At 44.1% G+C, this 16,709-nt stretch overlaps 1 protein-coding gene across 1 annotated transcript in view; it reads right to left on the bottom strand.

Annotated features, from left to right (window-relative positions):
- LOXL2 (lysyl oxidase like 2) overlaps positions 1-16,709 on the bottom strand; it is a 119,032-nt gene that overhangs the window by 63,448 nt on the left and 38,875 nt on the right. The gene's annotated exons all lie outside the window — the stretch shown is intronic.

The raw sequence follows: 16,709 nt of genomic DNA, 5'->3' as shown, positions 1-16,709 counted from the left end.
TCTTCCTCAGCCAGCAGAAAAAGGAGTTTCTTTCTGCTGCTTCCTGGCTCTGCTTCCAGAGACACCCAACTGACCTCTAAGGAATTTTCTTCTATCTGCTTACCTATAATGCTTAACTTTCCCTCCCAGCCAACACCCACCTTCCTCAGCTTTTGGTGGTTCAGTTTCTACTTCTTTCCCAGCTCTGTTATGGAGGCCATTTCTCAGAAAACTAGAATACATGTTATCCACAGCCTGGCAATGGGTCAGGTGTTTTTTCTCCCAGCTTCACCTCTGGAGCCACCACTGCATGGGAAGCTTTAACAAATTGGTATCTTTCAGCCTGACCTCACAGGGTTACTATGAAAATAACAATAGTTTAATTTTGAAGCACAACCCTGGTCAACGCAGGTGGTACTAAATTCCTTTAAGGAAAGGCAATATAAATTATTGCATCTATATAAGCTGCTGAACTAAACTGGGGAATAAAATCACAGCAAGCACAGAAATCGGTAACAGATTGAGTCAATGATCTTTCTAGATTTATTTGCTCGCTGTGAATTTATCCCCCTCTTAAGTTTGTACAGTCTGGAATTGCCCTTAACTAAACAGAGGGGTGATGAGTCACAGTTTGGGACTACGTGGAGCAAACCTCAAAGCAACACAGGCCCAGAGGCTCAAGAGGACTGAGGGAAAAATGCTGTGGTAGGCAGCTGAAGGGGCGGGGGGGGGGGGGGGGGGGGGGGGTAAAGAAAGGAAAAAGAGCAACTGGGTGTTTATATAAAGCTTTCAGAAGCCGTTTCCTTTACAAAAAACAAAATCACATGGGTTTTTAAAAAATTATATCACAGCTATGGAATTCTTCCCTACCCACTCATAAATGTAATACCTCTGAAGGGGAAAAAGCTAGTATACTATGGGAACTCTTTTTAATCTGCTATGATCAATTAAATATTAGTTATTAAAAGCAGGGTTTGTACTTTAAATAACCAAAAAAAAATTAAAAGCCTAAAATTAAGATCTGCTTACATGCAGTCAAAAGGAAGAACTGGACCCGGTGGCAGCTTACAAAATCCTTTTTGTTATTTTACCAAACTAATCCAAATGAGGTCTAACCAACTGCTTGAGCAAAACTATACGATCACTGCAACACTATGATTCAACCCTTCTATAAACACAGTGCTGGAAACATAAATTCAAGAGATACGTCCAGCCCAGAGGAATCTTTGTGTGGTCCATGGATTCTTAATGCCAGACTCTTAAGAATCACAGTTTACTGTCTCAAGGAAACAGTAGGTTAGATCTAAAATGTTGGGTTGGATCCAAAGGCCCCCTGCCATTCATAAAAGGAATAATTCTGCCCATGGATGGATTGCTTCCATCAGTGAAAGACACCATTCAAGAGTGGAAAGATATTTTCAGATTAAATTTTATGGTTTGGCTCCAACCCATTAAGCTGCTAGCCCTCTTTATGATAGAAATTAATCCGAAATTGTAAAATGCTTGGAAACAATTGAACAAAACAAGAATGGCCCCAATGTCTCGGCTTTTCAACACATGGGCAGCATTTGAAGTCTGGCACTCTGACTGTAGAACTTGAACTCAAATCCCAGTGCAGCCATAAACTTTTTAGTAGTTGGTCAAGGCTAAGTTGCTACTATACAGACTTAGCTTGCTCTTTGTAAAAGGGAATAGAAACAAACTTCTTCTTATATACAATTATTAATAGGCTGAATGGAATCAGATTTATTGAAAAACTTTATAGGACTAAAAGGGTCATAGAAATTACAGTATTAATGACTTTCTATATTTAGCTGTCAAGATTTCCCCCCAAGGACTCTTCCATATTTGCCAATCAACTTTAGAGAACAAATCCTATAGAAAGTGCATTACTATGTCCACCTACTGCAGTTCAGCAATCAGATATTTGTGGAAATGAGATATAGAATATGTCAATCTTAAGTAACAAGGGGTTGGATCATACAAGCTATTCTGCTGATAAAAGAGATGGTGCTTCTGGCCACCAAAAAGGCTATGCCAAGGATCATGGGAGCTGTGTGGACAAAAACCACACTGCAGTGAGGAGTGGAATCAGGTCAGTGGAAGCGCTGGTAGGATCCAATCCAAGATTAATTCTCTAATAGCATGTATTATGTTGGTGCCCTGCACTTTGTATTAACTACAAAAATCCTCCTCTTTTGTGATCTAAAGCCAGTGTTTGACCCAATAAGGTTTTAACTGCTGGAAGTGAAGGACACTGCGCTGTCTCTTAGCCTCAGACTTCAGAGTGGGACTATAGAGAGTCAGAGAGATAGATAGGCCAGGACCCTGATCATCCTTCCCTTCTACTGCTCTGATACTATCCCTTTGATGTGTAGGTTGCTACTCTCAGGGAATATTTCTTCTGGCCTGACACCTTCTCTCCACACTATGGTATGCTTCCCCATCTTGGCAACATGAGGGCAGGACATGGGCTGCGATCACATACACTACATAATCCACTTTGAATCTACTTTCAGTTCACTTTCCAACTGGATTTTACTGTGTGAACTGGCACAATTCAGTTGGAAAGTGCATTGAAAGTAGATTATTTAGTGTGTGTGACCACAGCCATGCTTTCTGCATCTCTATCCATCCTAGCTAGTTAGACTAGATTAGAATCCTCTCTAGTCTATCCTGTTTAGAATGGAGTTCCTTACAATAAAGGACTCCTATTAGTTTTGCAAAGATAAAGAGGCTCCATCTGTAACTTTGTTTTTGTCAGCACACACAAACCAGATAGACTCTGCTGCGTTATGTGCCTTGAGCACTCTGCTAATCCTTCATAAACTCCATTGTTTGGTATTAGTTCTGCTTGTAATATCTTCCCCCTCACAGGACCCCTGTTTTGACATGATCTGTCGCCAGTATCCTCCACTGAACTACATGGCAGATCTCCAAAGATGTAGACCTGTGTCATCTGAAACCATTACAGATTAAACGTGTTTAAGGTTGGCTTAACGACTAAAATGGATTGAATATCCAGATGGGCTTGATGAAGTACAAAGAGCCCACCTTGTAATACCTGCCATTATGCAACTTATGGTTTGGAAAAAAGAAGCAGTATTAAGGAGCATGTATCAACCTACAGCAGAATATTTTTAGGTGGAAAAACACATTCTCTTTCAAGCTGCATTGCAATCAGAGCTTCTCACAATCCTAGAGGATGTGCCAAAAGATTTCCCTACCACAGGGCTTCGCTGGTGTTAAGAACTGCGGGAGTTAAGATAAAACACATGGTCAATAACAGTCTCAGCTTGGAATCTGAGGCTGCACCTACACAACAACAACTTTCTGGAATCCCTCTGTAGCTACTGTGAATGCATTTGCAGTGGAAATAGAACATCCATGCAGTCATTTTCTCTTCACTTTCCTTGTCTCATCAGCCCCCTTCAGCCAAAATTCCCTTCTCCCCATGTCACTGGAGGGTTATTTCCACCCTTAGGAAAAAACAGGCAATTACCATTAATGTTAAATTACAACAATATGTCAATTACCAATTTTAAACTACAGTAAGATGTTAATTACATTTGGCAACTGGTATATTGCTGTAGCTTAAAACTGGTAATTGGTGGACCTGGGGAAAGAAAATGACGCTGATGTGGGCAAAATGTTCAAAAATCTCACCTTCCCATCTACATAGCCCACAAACGATCTAGACTGCAATCTTTCCTGAAGGATTGTACCAACCCAGTGTCAAACTCGGGCCTTGTTTGTCATATATCTGTCTATATCTCTTCACTGTCTGCCTTTGGTGACCCTTTGTAATGCCATGTTTCATTCCTGCTGCTATGTTTCAGTCCTGTTTCATCCCTGCTGGGAACAAAAGGGTGTGTGGGTGTGGGTGAGTGCCTGTAACTGCTTTGCTGGGAATAGTGATGGCTTGTAACTGCATCTATTGCGGGCCTCCCCATGGTGGGAATTATGCCTGCTTAGCCTTGAGTACCAGACACTGCTAGATAATATAATCGTAGGCTTGCAGATGTTGGAGGAGGGCTGCTGGGGCACCGTAGGTTTTGGCGGGCTGAATGTCTGGGTGTGATTGGACTGGTAACTGGGGGGGGGGTTGTTCGAATGATGTATAATATCGAAACTGGTGCCAAGAGGGTCAGTTCTGACACAGAATCATCTATGCTTGAAACTTCCTTATCTCTCAATAAACAAATCACTGCCAAGAGAGTGTTGTTGAGAGTGAGTTTTACTCAAGACCTGACACCCAGGTTTAGGAAAGACTGCAGCTATGTGGTAGAAAATATAGAAAGTGATCAATCAAGGGTTGATGTTGTGTGTATGCTCCAGATAAATCTGTTCCAGTTTAGACAACTGAAGCAAAACCTCCATGCAGAGGATTAAGGACAGAACTACTCATTAAACCCACAATGAAGTTACTTCCAAAAATGGCAGGCTTGTGTTATGTTCTCCACTGCTCCATAAACACACAAGATTATTTACCTAGTGTTTGTAATTTTTCCCCAAGTCCATTCCACATCACTGGCTAATGATGGTAGAGGCAGGGGGAAAATACACAATACAATTACATTAAGACCCAGGAGATGGGATTCTGCATGTTTTACAGGCAGAATGGATATACAAAGAACAACAAAACAATCCACTAATGTATTTCTCTTGCTACAAGATATTTGGTCATGTACATCCTACCACCATGTACTCCAGTCCCCCGTAGAGCAAACTACGGACATCTTTTACATATTGGCCTTCTTGAAGCACTTTGCTGTGCACAGGACATACAGTCTGTGCATAAACTGCAGTGTGAGAAAACAGAAATGGGCACATGCTGTCCTTCTGTTTCTAACATCTAAGGGGTGGTTTTATGACCCATATTTTTTCATGAAGCATTCTCAGGTTGTCATGCAAATTTTTCCACTGTGCATCTATTATTTCCATTATAGTTTTTCCCAACATGTGCAAGAGACACATAGAAAGGATGGAAATATGCATGGGGGTGCTTTTGCCATGATGACCTTATCGCCACGTGACTGGGTCATCAGCCAACAGTCTGAATTAGTATACAATGCATCGCTTTAACTATCAACCCGTTTCTGCTGTTTTCCACAAAGTCATGTAAAATAAGCTAGAGCAACCCTGCTGCACACTGAGGTCATTGAACGCAAATATTTGTTCCAAGAATTCTGGCATAAACATTGTCATTAAAACACAACCAAATTTTCCAGGTTTGAAACCACTCCCTCCCCTTTACTTTTTGGCAACACACTTTCACATTCAGTGATCCTGGAAAAGTTAAAGAACCTGAGACAGAGGGTAATTCTGCATCTAGCATTCGCTCCACATTTTCTCAACTGGGAGGAAAAAGCGCAGCTCAAAACCACATCCAAATACCTCGGGGCAATGCCCTACTGACTGCAAAGTCACCCCTGAACGGCCATAAAATGGGCATAAATCTATGCAGAAGGTACAATAAAATCAGATGATCAAACAAAGTGAAAGTGGCATGGAGTATGGAGGCTACAATAAAATCCGATAATCAAAGGACGTGAAAGCAGCATGCAATGCAGAGGGAAATTTCTGTTCCAGTGTGGGTTCCGTAAAAGAACAGAGGGAAAGGCCAAAGCAGAATCAGCCTCAGTAGAATATGAGAAATAAAATCACGAGCCCTTCACAGGCAGTAGGCATCCCCTTCTGCTGAAGCAGTATAAAAACTGGTTTCAGCTTTCTACAGTTAAAATATAAATCTGATTCCCTTGTAAGTGGGGCAAGGTCATCCATCTCTTGTCCACTCCTGGGGCCAAGGAAGCCTCTAAACTAGGGTAGGTTCCAAGTTTTTGGGGATCTGAGCAGAGTGTCCAGGAACCCTTCCTCTGCCCCCCAGCCCCCCTACTCATGCCTTCCTTCTCACCCACCCAACTCATGGGTCCACCACCTGTGCATCCTTCCCATATCCATTTGCAAGCTTTCCCGCTTCCCATGCTCAAACACCTTGCATACCTTTTTACCAACTGTGCTGGGCAGACCGTACAGCTGGGAGTGTCATAACAGTAGATGTTGAGCAGCATGTACAGCCAGCAGTGGCAAAGCACTCACAGGTGGCAGAAAGGCAGGTGGTTCAACAGTGGTACCTTCAGAGGGAAGGTACCACATTGGCCACTTTCTTACCAGTATGCCACACCAACCCATACCACCTTATTTTCACCCCTGACCCTTTCCAGTTATAAAATACGGTTTTCAAACCATGGTGAGGATGGTCAGGTATAACCTCAAATTGTGGCTGAAGAAAGCTGAGAGAATTCAAGTACAAGAATATGGCTGAAAAACATGGTGACTTTTTTTAAAAAAATCAGCTCCCCCCCCCCCTCCCCCCCCCCCCACACAGAGAGAGAAAGAGAGAGAGAGAGAGGGAGGGAGAGAGGGAGGGAGGGAGGGAGGGAGAGAGGGAGGGATGGGGAATTCTAATTCCATCTTCTGCTCTGAGCTCTCTGAGACACATCTGAGGTTCCTCCCACCCTGTAGCGGAAAGCACTTGTCAAGTTGTAAACAGAAGGGCAAGTTCCAGTTGGTAGCTTCCTGTCACTTACTTATCCTCACCACCAACTCACTGCCTCTCGCGTTATGCCTAGCTCAGTAATGGCCAAACTGTGGGGCAAATGATCTAGAAGTGAAGGCCAAAAATAAGTGAGCACCATTCTAATGCATGTCACAGCATATATGTTTCACCCACCCTTTGTGCTTTGGGGTGCTTTTGCCTCTAGTCAACAGGCCCAGGGATCAGTCAGTAGAGCAGTGCTGGAGAAGCAGGCAAGAGAGTTTGCCTGACCTGCAGCATAGCCAAGCCTCCATCTCAAGTCTAAGAGTGCCATAAACTCCACCATCCCCTGCCCCAGGTTTCTGCTACAGGCAGGTCAACCTAAGCCAACACCAGATGTACAGTATGGAAATATAACACATACCTTCTACCCATTTGATATTCATGTGTCAAGAGTCAATGGGTGATTTCCCACAAGCACTGCTCCGTGATCATTCCTCCCTTTCGCCCCGATGGTACATGTCAATTTCACACAAGCTGCTGCGTGGCTGAATTTTGCCCCGCAGCGTCGCGCGATTTTCCCCACGCGGGGCAAAATGCAGCCGCGCAGCAGCTTGCGTGAAATTGATTTCACACGTACCATCAGGGCAAAGAGAAGAGTGAACGCAGAGCAGCGCTTGTGGGAAATCACCCAAGGTGTCTTATTGCAACATTTAAATGGGCACACGGGTGAGAGGAGCTGAACTCATCCTTACCTCTCCACAATCCATCAATATAAACACCTCCCCCATTACGGTTACCAACTTCCAGTCAACTTCCAAGCAAAATCACATCCTCCCTCTGTGCATCTGATAACTGCATTTTTAAAGAAAATCCATCATGTGCACACGAAATCTTGTACCCAGAATTAAAGGTGCCACTGGACTCTGTTCTGCCACTTCAGACCAACATGGCTACCCCCCTGAATCTATCTGGTTTGGCTGTAATTCTCTGTCCTAAACGATTCTAATACAAATAATAAAACATTGGATAGTGAACTCCATAAAGAAAGGAATTCCTTCCTTGTTTGCTCTGATTTTCATCCTGAACTGGTTAAGGAGAAGAATGACCAATTTATTAAGAAATGCATCATCTCTTTTATCCTCAGTGGATAGCTTCAATCCTCCTGATTGTTTTTCCAGGCCAGAACAACATCGGATTTTGAGATCTGCCAGAAACGCTGACTTAAGGCTCAGCTCTGTTTTCCTCACTGTTTGTCTTCTTATATTTGGACAGATCTGCAGCTTGCCCTCCTTGACACAATCTGACCCAACAGATTTGTTAGTGGCATAATGAGCAAACTAAAATGATTGTGTAAAAGACACAAGGAGTGTTTTGCCAGACTTGCACTTCATTCTGGAAAATAAGGAGGCGCGGCCACTGAAGGGAATGGTTAAAACAGATCCAGCCATCGGATCAGGCAAAAACGAGACCCTTCAGGCAACAAAACGTGAGCAGCATTCTGAACTGGTCAGCCAATTCCCAGTGATTCCATTTGCTGTTATATTTTTATTGTATGAAATATGAAGCTTTTGCACAGTCTGACCATGTGGCCTTAATTACACATTACATTTTCCTCAGGTACGCTCTGGGCCTGAGTGTATTGTGAGTTTTGTGCTAGGAACCTAAATTCAGGCATGAGCAGACTCGATTTCGAATGGGATCAGAGCACTGAAACAGCCCCCAGGGGTTATTATTTACCCTACTGGGAAAACATAGGTATTCCCCATCAGTACATGTGGGACATTCCTGGGACATTCCAGGTCAGGAAATCGTGGGGGGGGGGGGGGGGGGGAGGCTGAACACTGTGATCCTAATCTGCATGGGGCCTACACATACCTGGGAATAAGTTTCCAGTGCAGAACACTGTTAGAAGAAGAAGAAGAAGAGATTGGATTTATACCCCACCCTTCACTACCCAAAGGAGTCTCAGAGCAGCTTACAAACTCCTTTCCCTTCCCCTCCCCACAACAGACACCCTGTGAGGTAGGTGGGGCTGAGAGAGCTCTTGATAGAAATTGCTCTTTTTCAAGAACAGCTCTTATCAGAAGTACGGCTTGCCCAAGGTCATCCAGCCAGGTGCAAGTGGAGGAGTGGGGACTCAAACCCGGTTCTCCCAGATTAGAGTCCGTGCACTTAACCACTACACCAAACTGGTTAGGTATTGAGATTCAAAAATAACAGAGTTAGATTAAAGTAGCCAGACAGATGTGTATTTGTTTAGGGGGGAAAAACCCTTTACTAAGGGTTAGGTAAAAGGTACTTGGAGAACAAAAGTAAAATAAATCATCCTTACTAGCTGTATGCTACATGTTGCTTCTCTATGGACTTAACTTGTGACTCAGAGGAGACTTCTAGGAGTTGAACAAATAGCAATAAACTGAAACCCTATGCTTCCTCCCTTGGCTCATCCCCAAGCTATTGATTATCCAACTGGAGAATCCCAACACTAACTAATTATGCATTCTGTCACCTTGCTGTAGTGGGAAAAACATGTAGACAGTTCAATTGCATCTCTAACTAGAAATTAGCATGCATAACAAACAGGAAATGCTTTCATGACAAAAAAGGAAGAGAACTTGCAAATATCCCAACAAATATGTGTCTGATAATGGGATTGCAGGCAGGACCCATGGGCAAATGTAATGTAGCTAGGCCCAAGCCTCATCTTTCCAACTATGAATGTAAATGGTCTAACTAGAGTTGCCAGCTCCAGGTTGGGAAATTCCTGAAGATTTGGGGTGCAGCTTAGCAGGGATGTGATTAGGGTTGCCAGCTCCGGGTTGAGAAATACCTGGAGATTTTGGAGGACAAGCCTGGGGAGCGTGGGGTTTGGGGAGTGGAGTGGCCTCATCAGGGTACAATGCCATAGAGTCCACCCTCCAAAACAGCCATTTGCTCCAGAAGAACTGATCTCTGTAGGCTGGAGATAAGTTGTATTAGCAGAACTCCAGATGCCGCCTGGAAACTGGCAGCCCTAGACGTGATGCCATAGAGTCCACCCTCCAAAGCAGCCATTTTATCCAGTGGATCTGATAACTGACACCTGGAGATCAGTTGTAATTTCAGGATATCTCCAGGCCCCACCTGGAGGCTGGCAACCCTAGCAACTAAGCCTACCAACACCTCCTCATGGCAAAACCAGAATTGGTCAAGGTAGTCCTGGTCTACCACACATGTAGCAAAGTGAGGTGGCAAAATCCTGAGGTAGTTAACTGGACAAAACAGGTTTAGATCACATTTTTAGAATGCTCTTCCAGGTAAAAACTTCCTGCAAATAAAAAACAAAAAAACTACCAGATCAGGAAGAGAGTATTTAGTGTAAGTTACTTCTTGGTGTGCTAGTTTTCTACTTGGAAGGAGGGTTTTTTTTAGGATTAAAACATGAGATCACGCCCCCTGCAGCTTGAAGTTGTTGTCTATTTTAACTCCTCAGTTTTGTTTATAGTTCATTTATGCCCTGTTTTTCTCCCCAATGGGAGAAAATTATGAGATAAAATTACAACATGGTTCTCTCCTCCTCTAGGTTATTCTCTAACAACCTCTCCTGTGTGGTAAGTTAGATTGATAGGGATTGACTGGCCCAAGCGTCACCCGGTGACCTTCCATGGCAGAGTGGGGATATCTGGTTCTCCCAGATCCTAGTCCAGAGCCAATGTACTACAGTCGCTCTCTTGTCGTCTTAATGCTACTTTGACCTACCAAGTCAAAACTCAGCTTGTAAGCACAAGTATGTATGGTGTTCATTAAGCAGATAGAAGATAACCTCTGGTTATATCCCTAAGGAAGCCTGGCCAAAAATAGAACTCTGAAACAATCCAACCCACCTGCTTTTTCTGCTCAAACTCTTTATTCTCATCCCCACTCTCTTCCTTTGCTCAGACTTGAACTACCTCAGAAGAATGTGCTTATATCAGCTCTGAGCCATGTCGCTCCTCAAACTGACTCAATTATAGGCTCCCACCATTAACTGAGCATGGCTGTCAGCCTCCGGACCACAGCTAGCTGCAGCCCTGCTTTTTGGCCTGGCTCCCAACAAGCGGAGTTTATCCTGCCAAATCTTTGCAAAATCCTACCACATCTTCTTCTGGGTCTGTGCTAAATTGCCTCCTTGGTTTCTCTTCACACCATTTCTAGTCTACTTCCAAATTCTAAGCAATTTTCCCTAACCGATCCAATTCTTTTGTAAACATAGGAAATCCTCTGTTGAAACCTCAGTGATACATAAACTACATAGTCAAGGATGTCTGATTTGCTACAAATAAATGTTAGGGGTAAGGAGTTGGTTGTCCTGTTGCCCTCGAATCAGAGCTGAAGTATATATTTAAAAACTACCAAAGCTGCCAGTTTTTCAATTCAGAGTTTTAATGTGGAATTTCAAATGTTAAATTTAATCTCATCATTTTAATCCAAGTGTTTTGGATTTACTCGAATCTGGCAGATATCAAAGATTAAATTTCATAAACAGGCAAAGCTGATGTATACCAAGTCCCATTACATGTCATCTGTCAAATGCTGCCGGATATTGAATAGCCCTGCATGCCAGCTATGAAATGTTGTTAAATAGATTAATCTTATCAACTGGCAATTCTGTCAAAAGCTAAGTATCTTTTCATGTCACCCATTATATGCTGTTAGATACTAAATACCAGTACATGTTAATTACAAAATACTGACAAAATCAACAATCAAAGTGAAATATTGAAGTAAGATGGTAGACACATATCAAATATTCAAGAATATCCAGAGACTATTTTACACCAACATTCACAGCAGAGAATTTTGGGGAGCAAATTAATCTCAGCATAAGGAAATAATGTTTTAAAAGACCAAATCCTAGTTTAGTTCATCTGGAAACTTTGGTTCTGCTTTAAATTACAGCTGCAGTACAATAGCCTACTAATGCAATTCTGCACTCCAAATCCAGACTTCTGCACTATGTCTTTCATTTATTAACTTCCTGTATATGAAATATACCTCACTGGCTAGTATCTTGGACATCAGCAGAAATTAACATCTCAGGTAACATTTCTCACTCCTAACCCACTGGCAATTTTCAGTGTGGACTCCAACCAAGCAGGATGACTGTTTAATGGTGCCTGGCTTAGCCAATTTATTCTCTCTAGCACTTAGTGGGGGCCAGCAAGCAGAGACATCACTATAAATACTGAGACAAAGGAAAGAAAGCTGCTTCAACATTGGTTTGTGCCCCTTGTTTCCTTATGACAGGAGATTTAGAGCTCATCTTTGCAGGATAGTTTCCTTCCCCAAAGAGAATGCTGAACATTTTTAGGGAGCGGGGGGCGGGGGTGTCACAGCACTGCAGGTTGCTGGTCTAATTCACATTCCAGACCACTCTATTGGAACAGAGCCAGTGTCGTGTTGTGGCTAGAGTGAGTGATATTGTGGCTGCCCCTTCCTGGGGAACTACCTTTATATGGTGAAGATTAAAGCAGAGATCTATGAAAATTTTCAGATGAGTTGTAAAAATTTGCTCTACCTTCTCTGTATCCATCTCCCCCGTTCAATATTTATTCCATTTATATCTCATGTGCTACTCTCTCTCATAGATATCTATTACTCCATAAAGCTAGTATACATGCAATAATCCTGCTTCCTTCCTTCCTTCTCTGCACTCTTTCCTACAGAGTCCCTTTTGTTCAGAGGTCTTTCAGGCTGACAGCTTCTTCTTCTTTTAGTTGTGAGCCATTGGAATGTTAATAAAAATTCCATAACTCCTCAGCTGCTGAACTGACACCCCAGAAGGGCTCCTTTCAATCAACCAAGGCTGGGATTTTCATACCCAATAGCGACAGCACTTTCATACAATGAAGCCTGTTTCTACTTGTGGGTTGCTGTTTTTTTTTTTAAGTCAGATTTATCTAGTTTTTTTGGAGGGGCAAAATGGCAGACCAGCTTCATTTTTTTTTGGGGGGGGGGCAAATATATGCTCTGTGCTACAATATGACCATAGCCTTGCAGTGGATGTTTATCCAAAACGGGCACTGAGTTGGAAAACGCGATTTACAAATTGAAAGGTGGAAAATCATTGATGAGGAAATTCTTCTCAATAGTACAACAGTGTGAAAATGGCACAGGAAGCCACTGTTTGCCCCACTGGTGAAACATCCCCCCCATTGTTGCTGCCAGATTATAGTAACCCTGTAGAGTTTTCAAGGCAAGAGACATTCAGAGATGGTTTGCCAACTCCTGTCTCTGTGTTGGGACCCTCAGCTTCCTAGGAGGTCTCCCATCCAAGTACGATCCAGGGCTAACCCTGCTTAGCTTTCAGATCTGAGGAAATTGGGTAAGCATATCAGTATCTGTAGGTTTACGCAGTGGAGAAACTGCAACTCCCCATGGTCATTTCAGGCACAGGGAAAAGGCTTAGCCTCTCTCCTTTCACATCATGGTCCCAAGCCAAATAGGGCCTCTTGGGTCTGATGTTTAGAGGGGGGAAAAGATGCTAAGAACTCTATTCATGGGACTCTGGGCATCTCATCTGCTTGAGCTTTGAGACAGCTGAGCTCTGGGACAAGGTGAATGGCTTCCTGTCCACTTAGAAGCCAACGTGCTGTAGCACAAACACCCTTTAACTGCTGAGAAAGGGAACTGCTCATCTGGCCCGAAACCTGAGAAGAGCAGCAGTAGGAGGGAGGGAGTTTTAGCCTCTATTTTTCCACTCTGAATGGGAGATCTTCTGGAATTGGTGTTGGGCATCCACCCCTCATTTCACATGTCCATGCTCATTCTAGGATACTCTAAACTGTCAGGGGCTCTGCCAGCCTTTGCATCTTAAACTTGAGTTGTATGATGAATTAATCCTAATTACCCCCTACTCTTTTACTTCAGCAAGGCCAGAGCTCTCATAAGCTTATCGCATCCTGTTTTGCTTTCATTGCTGCTATGAATGCAGAAGCATGTACAATGTAGTTTCCACATGGGAGTTTTCTATATACTTTCCCCTCTCAGGCACCATTTTCCCTGTATTTTTCACTGCTGCACCACAGGAAGGCTTTTTGTGAGTTTTTGAAGGACCCCCCCCCCAATAAACTATATTGTGCTACAGCATTATTGCAGTTACTGATTATATTTTAAGTCCCCCCCCCTCCAAAACACCTTGGTGGTATGGCAGCAAAAATAGAGGCTGTGAGAGGCAGATAGAAGGAAAATGGTGGCAGTACGGATGGGACCTTTGAAAGTGAGCTCTGACTAGAGGGCACAATAAAGCACTTGGATTGCACTCTTCCTAAAAAGATCATAGCAGAGGACATTCAGGAAAGAGAGTATTCAGGAAAGGGACAGGAGAACTGGAGCATCAGAGCATAATCATGTGGACACTAGAAAAAAAAAGTACTCCAGTTTGAAGGTCAAGGAGGAGAAAACCTTCTTATGAAAACAGCTTTTGTCAACTCCCAATGTTTATAGAACACTTTATTTTATAATTTACAAATGCATGTAACTTTTCTGCATGCCTGTGTATTAAGAAACCTCTGCTTTGCTTGCGAGTGGCCCCATTCTGCTTTTTAAAACTCACATAATGAGAGTCTTCCCTTTCGGGAATTTTTGTTGCACTTTTCATTTTATTGCAATTTCTGTAGCCTAGACTGAGAAAGGCTGCTTCTACAAGCACTTTTGCTCCAATTTTGCTTCCAAACCCCGGGGGGGGGGGGGGGGGCGCTGTGATAACAACCGCTGCTACTCACTTAAGCACATATTTTAGGTTTAAGATGATGTTAGATGAGGTTGTAAGCACCTACTCAAATGCACTTCATGTGAAATTCCTTGGATTCTTGAGCTTTTTCAACGAACACTGGCTGTCTCGGCTCATGGGAAAATTTAGATACCAGAAGAATGGTATACCACAAGCAAAAAGTGTGGGAAAGTCTATAACAGGTAAATGGTATTTGTGAAGAAGGAAACTTCCCTCTTGACAGTGCAACACAAAGGACGGATGTAGTTCAAATCCCTCTGTAAAGGGTCCTAGGAACACCACAACTGGATTTCCATCCAAAATTACAAATGAGCAGCAACTCAGGGCCAACCTACATGTTCAGGTTCCCAATTCCACACGGAGCAGGAAAAACAGGGAAATACCCCTCTGTTCCTGTTTTCACATGGGGGAAAAGCCGGGGGGAGGGAGCAGGAATCCTCCCTCCCCTGTGGTGGCATTCTGAGCCCATTTGGGATTTCCTTTCTTTCAAAAAAGCCATTCCCCGTAGCTGCTGTGTGGTGTGGAGAACCCTGTTCAAAAACCTGTAGCTTGGCCCTCACATGGAGACACCCGCTGGCCTGCTCCTCTTCGGGACCCCAGGCTCCTTCTAGAGGGAGCACAAGTCGCCTACAACAAGGGCGTAGACTTTCCAATTTCCCGGGGGGGGCTGGGGCTGGGGCAGAAGGCATTGCTAAGTCATTAAAAAACTGGGACCCAATGACATCATAGTACCCCACCCTTCACTACCCAAGGGAGTCTCAGAGCGGCTTACAAACTCCTTTCCCTTCCCCTCCCCACAACAGACACCCTGTGAGGTAGGTGGGCCTGAGAGAATTCTGACAGAAACTGCTCTTTTTCAAGAACAGCTGTGCCAGAGCTTGTGACTGACCCAAGGTCACATCAGCAGGTGCAAGTGGAGGAGTGGGGAACCAAACCCGGTTCTCCCAGATTAGAGTCCGCACACTTAACCACTACACCAAACCACGACACAACCAGGATCAAGACTCCTAAGTGGACCAACAGACAGGCATACACTTGTTTGAGAAACTGAGTATTACATTACAACACCTCTGGAACATTACTGAACAAAGTTTGAGTCCAGCGGCACCTTTAAGACTGTCAAAGCTTACTTCTGGACTCAAACTTTGATCCTGTGAGGTGGTTTAGGCCATCTAGTGAACTTTAGGCCATCTAGTGAACTTTGCCTGTACATCAGCAGACCCCTAGTAAAGCCGACGAGAGTATGAGAGCATTTTCTACTTGTGATACTAAAAAAGCATTAAAATCTGGAACGCATCACTTGTGAAGGTTGTTCACATCAGAGCCAATTGAAACCAAGCCATTTTTAATATAATATAAGTCTAGCCAATGTGGGCTTTACATCCTTAAATAAATAAAATCCACATTTCAAAAGCAGGAAATGCAAACGCAGAGTTATGCATAAAAATGACTGGACAGTGCAAATCCTATGAAAGAGAAAATCCTGAAGATGTACATGAAATTATTGTACATGTATTAATTGGTCCAATGGAAATTATTAGACCCTGAGGCCTTTTTAATTATAGCAGGAGATGGCTGTATTGGAGCTGATGATCTTAACTGGCTTTCAGCCAGCAGGAGGTTCCTGGATGATTATACTGATGAGCCCCAATTTTGTCTAAATGATAGATCAACTAGGGGAAGTACTTCTTCCCTCTTAAGTTAAGGGGAAGCACATTTGATATGACTGGGAAAGTTGCCTGTTAAGGAAGGCTATCCAAAGATCCAGTGGGAATTTTAGGTCCTCTGGAAATCATGAAAACTTAAGATCTCTTCTTCAGCTTAAAAGAAAATACAGAAATGTAATAAAACTAAAAAAAGAGCAGCATACTCAAAAAGAGTGGGATCTTCTTATTGATGCCTCTAGGAAGAAAGATACGCTCGGCGCAGCCCGGGAGGAGAGGAGTCCCGGAGCCTGACCAACCTGGCCCGACCCCGCTCACGAACCTGGCCGCTCTGCTCCCTGCACGGAGCTAGCTCACCGGGGCTTCCCCCCACAAGGGCCAGAGACGCCGCCGCGCCCGGAGAGTCTGCAGGAAGCGGGCAACTGTTGGGACTTCCCTGCCGCCTGCGTCACGAAAAGCCGCCTGGACTGAGCAAAGCTGCCGAGAGCGCCCCGGAGCTCGGCTTCCTTTCTCTTCCACGCGCGCTTGCAGTAGCGGCAGCCTCCTGCCCCCCCCGAGGGACCCCCGAGGTCGCCGCTCCCCCGATTCTCCCTCCCTCCTTCTTCCCTTGCCGCTGGAGGCCACGTGCCTGCGGGGGCGGCCGGGAGGGAGGGAGGGGGGCGCCTGTGCCTTGGCTCCCGGCCGGATTCCCTTCCCTCCCCGCGCTGGAACGCACCAGCAGGCGGCGGATCTCCGGCGGGGGGCGGATGTCGAGCCTGGCGCAGCGGCTGGGGGA

This window comes from Gekko japonicus, unplaced genomic scaffold (assembly GCF_001447785.1).
Source record: "Gekko japonicus isolate JY-2015 unplaced genomic scaffold, Gekko_japonicus_V1.1 scaffold1154, whole genome shotgun sequence".
NCBI lineage: Eukaryota > Metazoa > Chordata > Lepidosauria > Squamata > Gekkonidae > Gekko > Gekko japonicus.
Note: the sequence above shows the minus strand (reverse complement) of the source record. Positions and strands in the feature narration are given on the sequence as shown.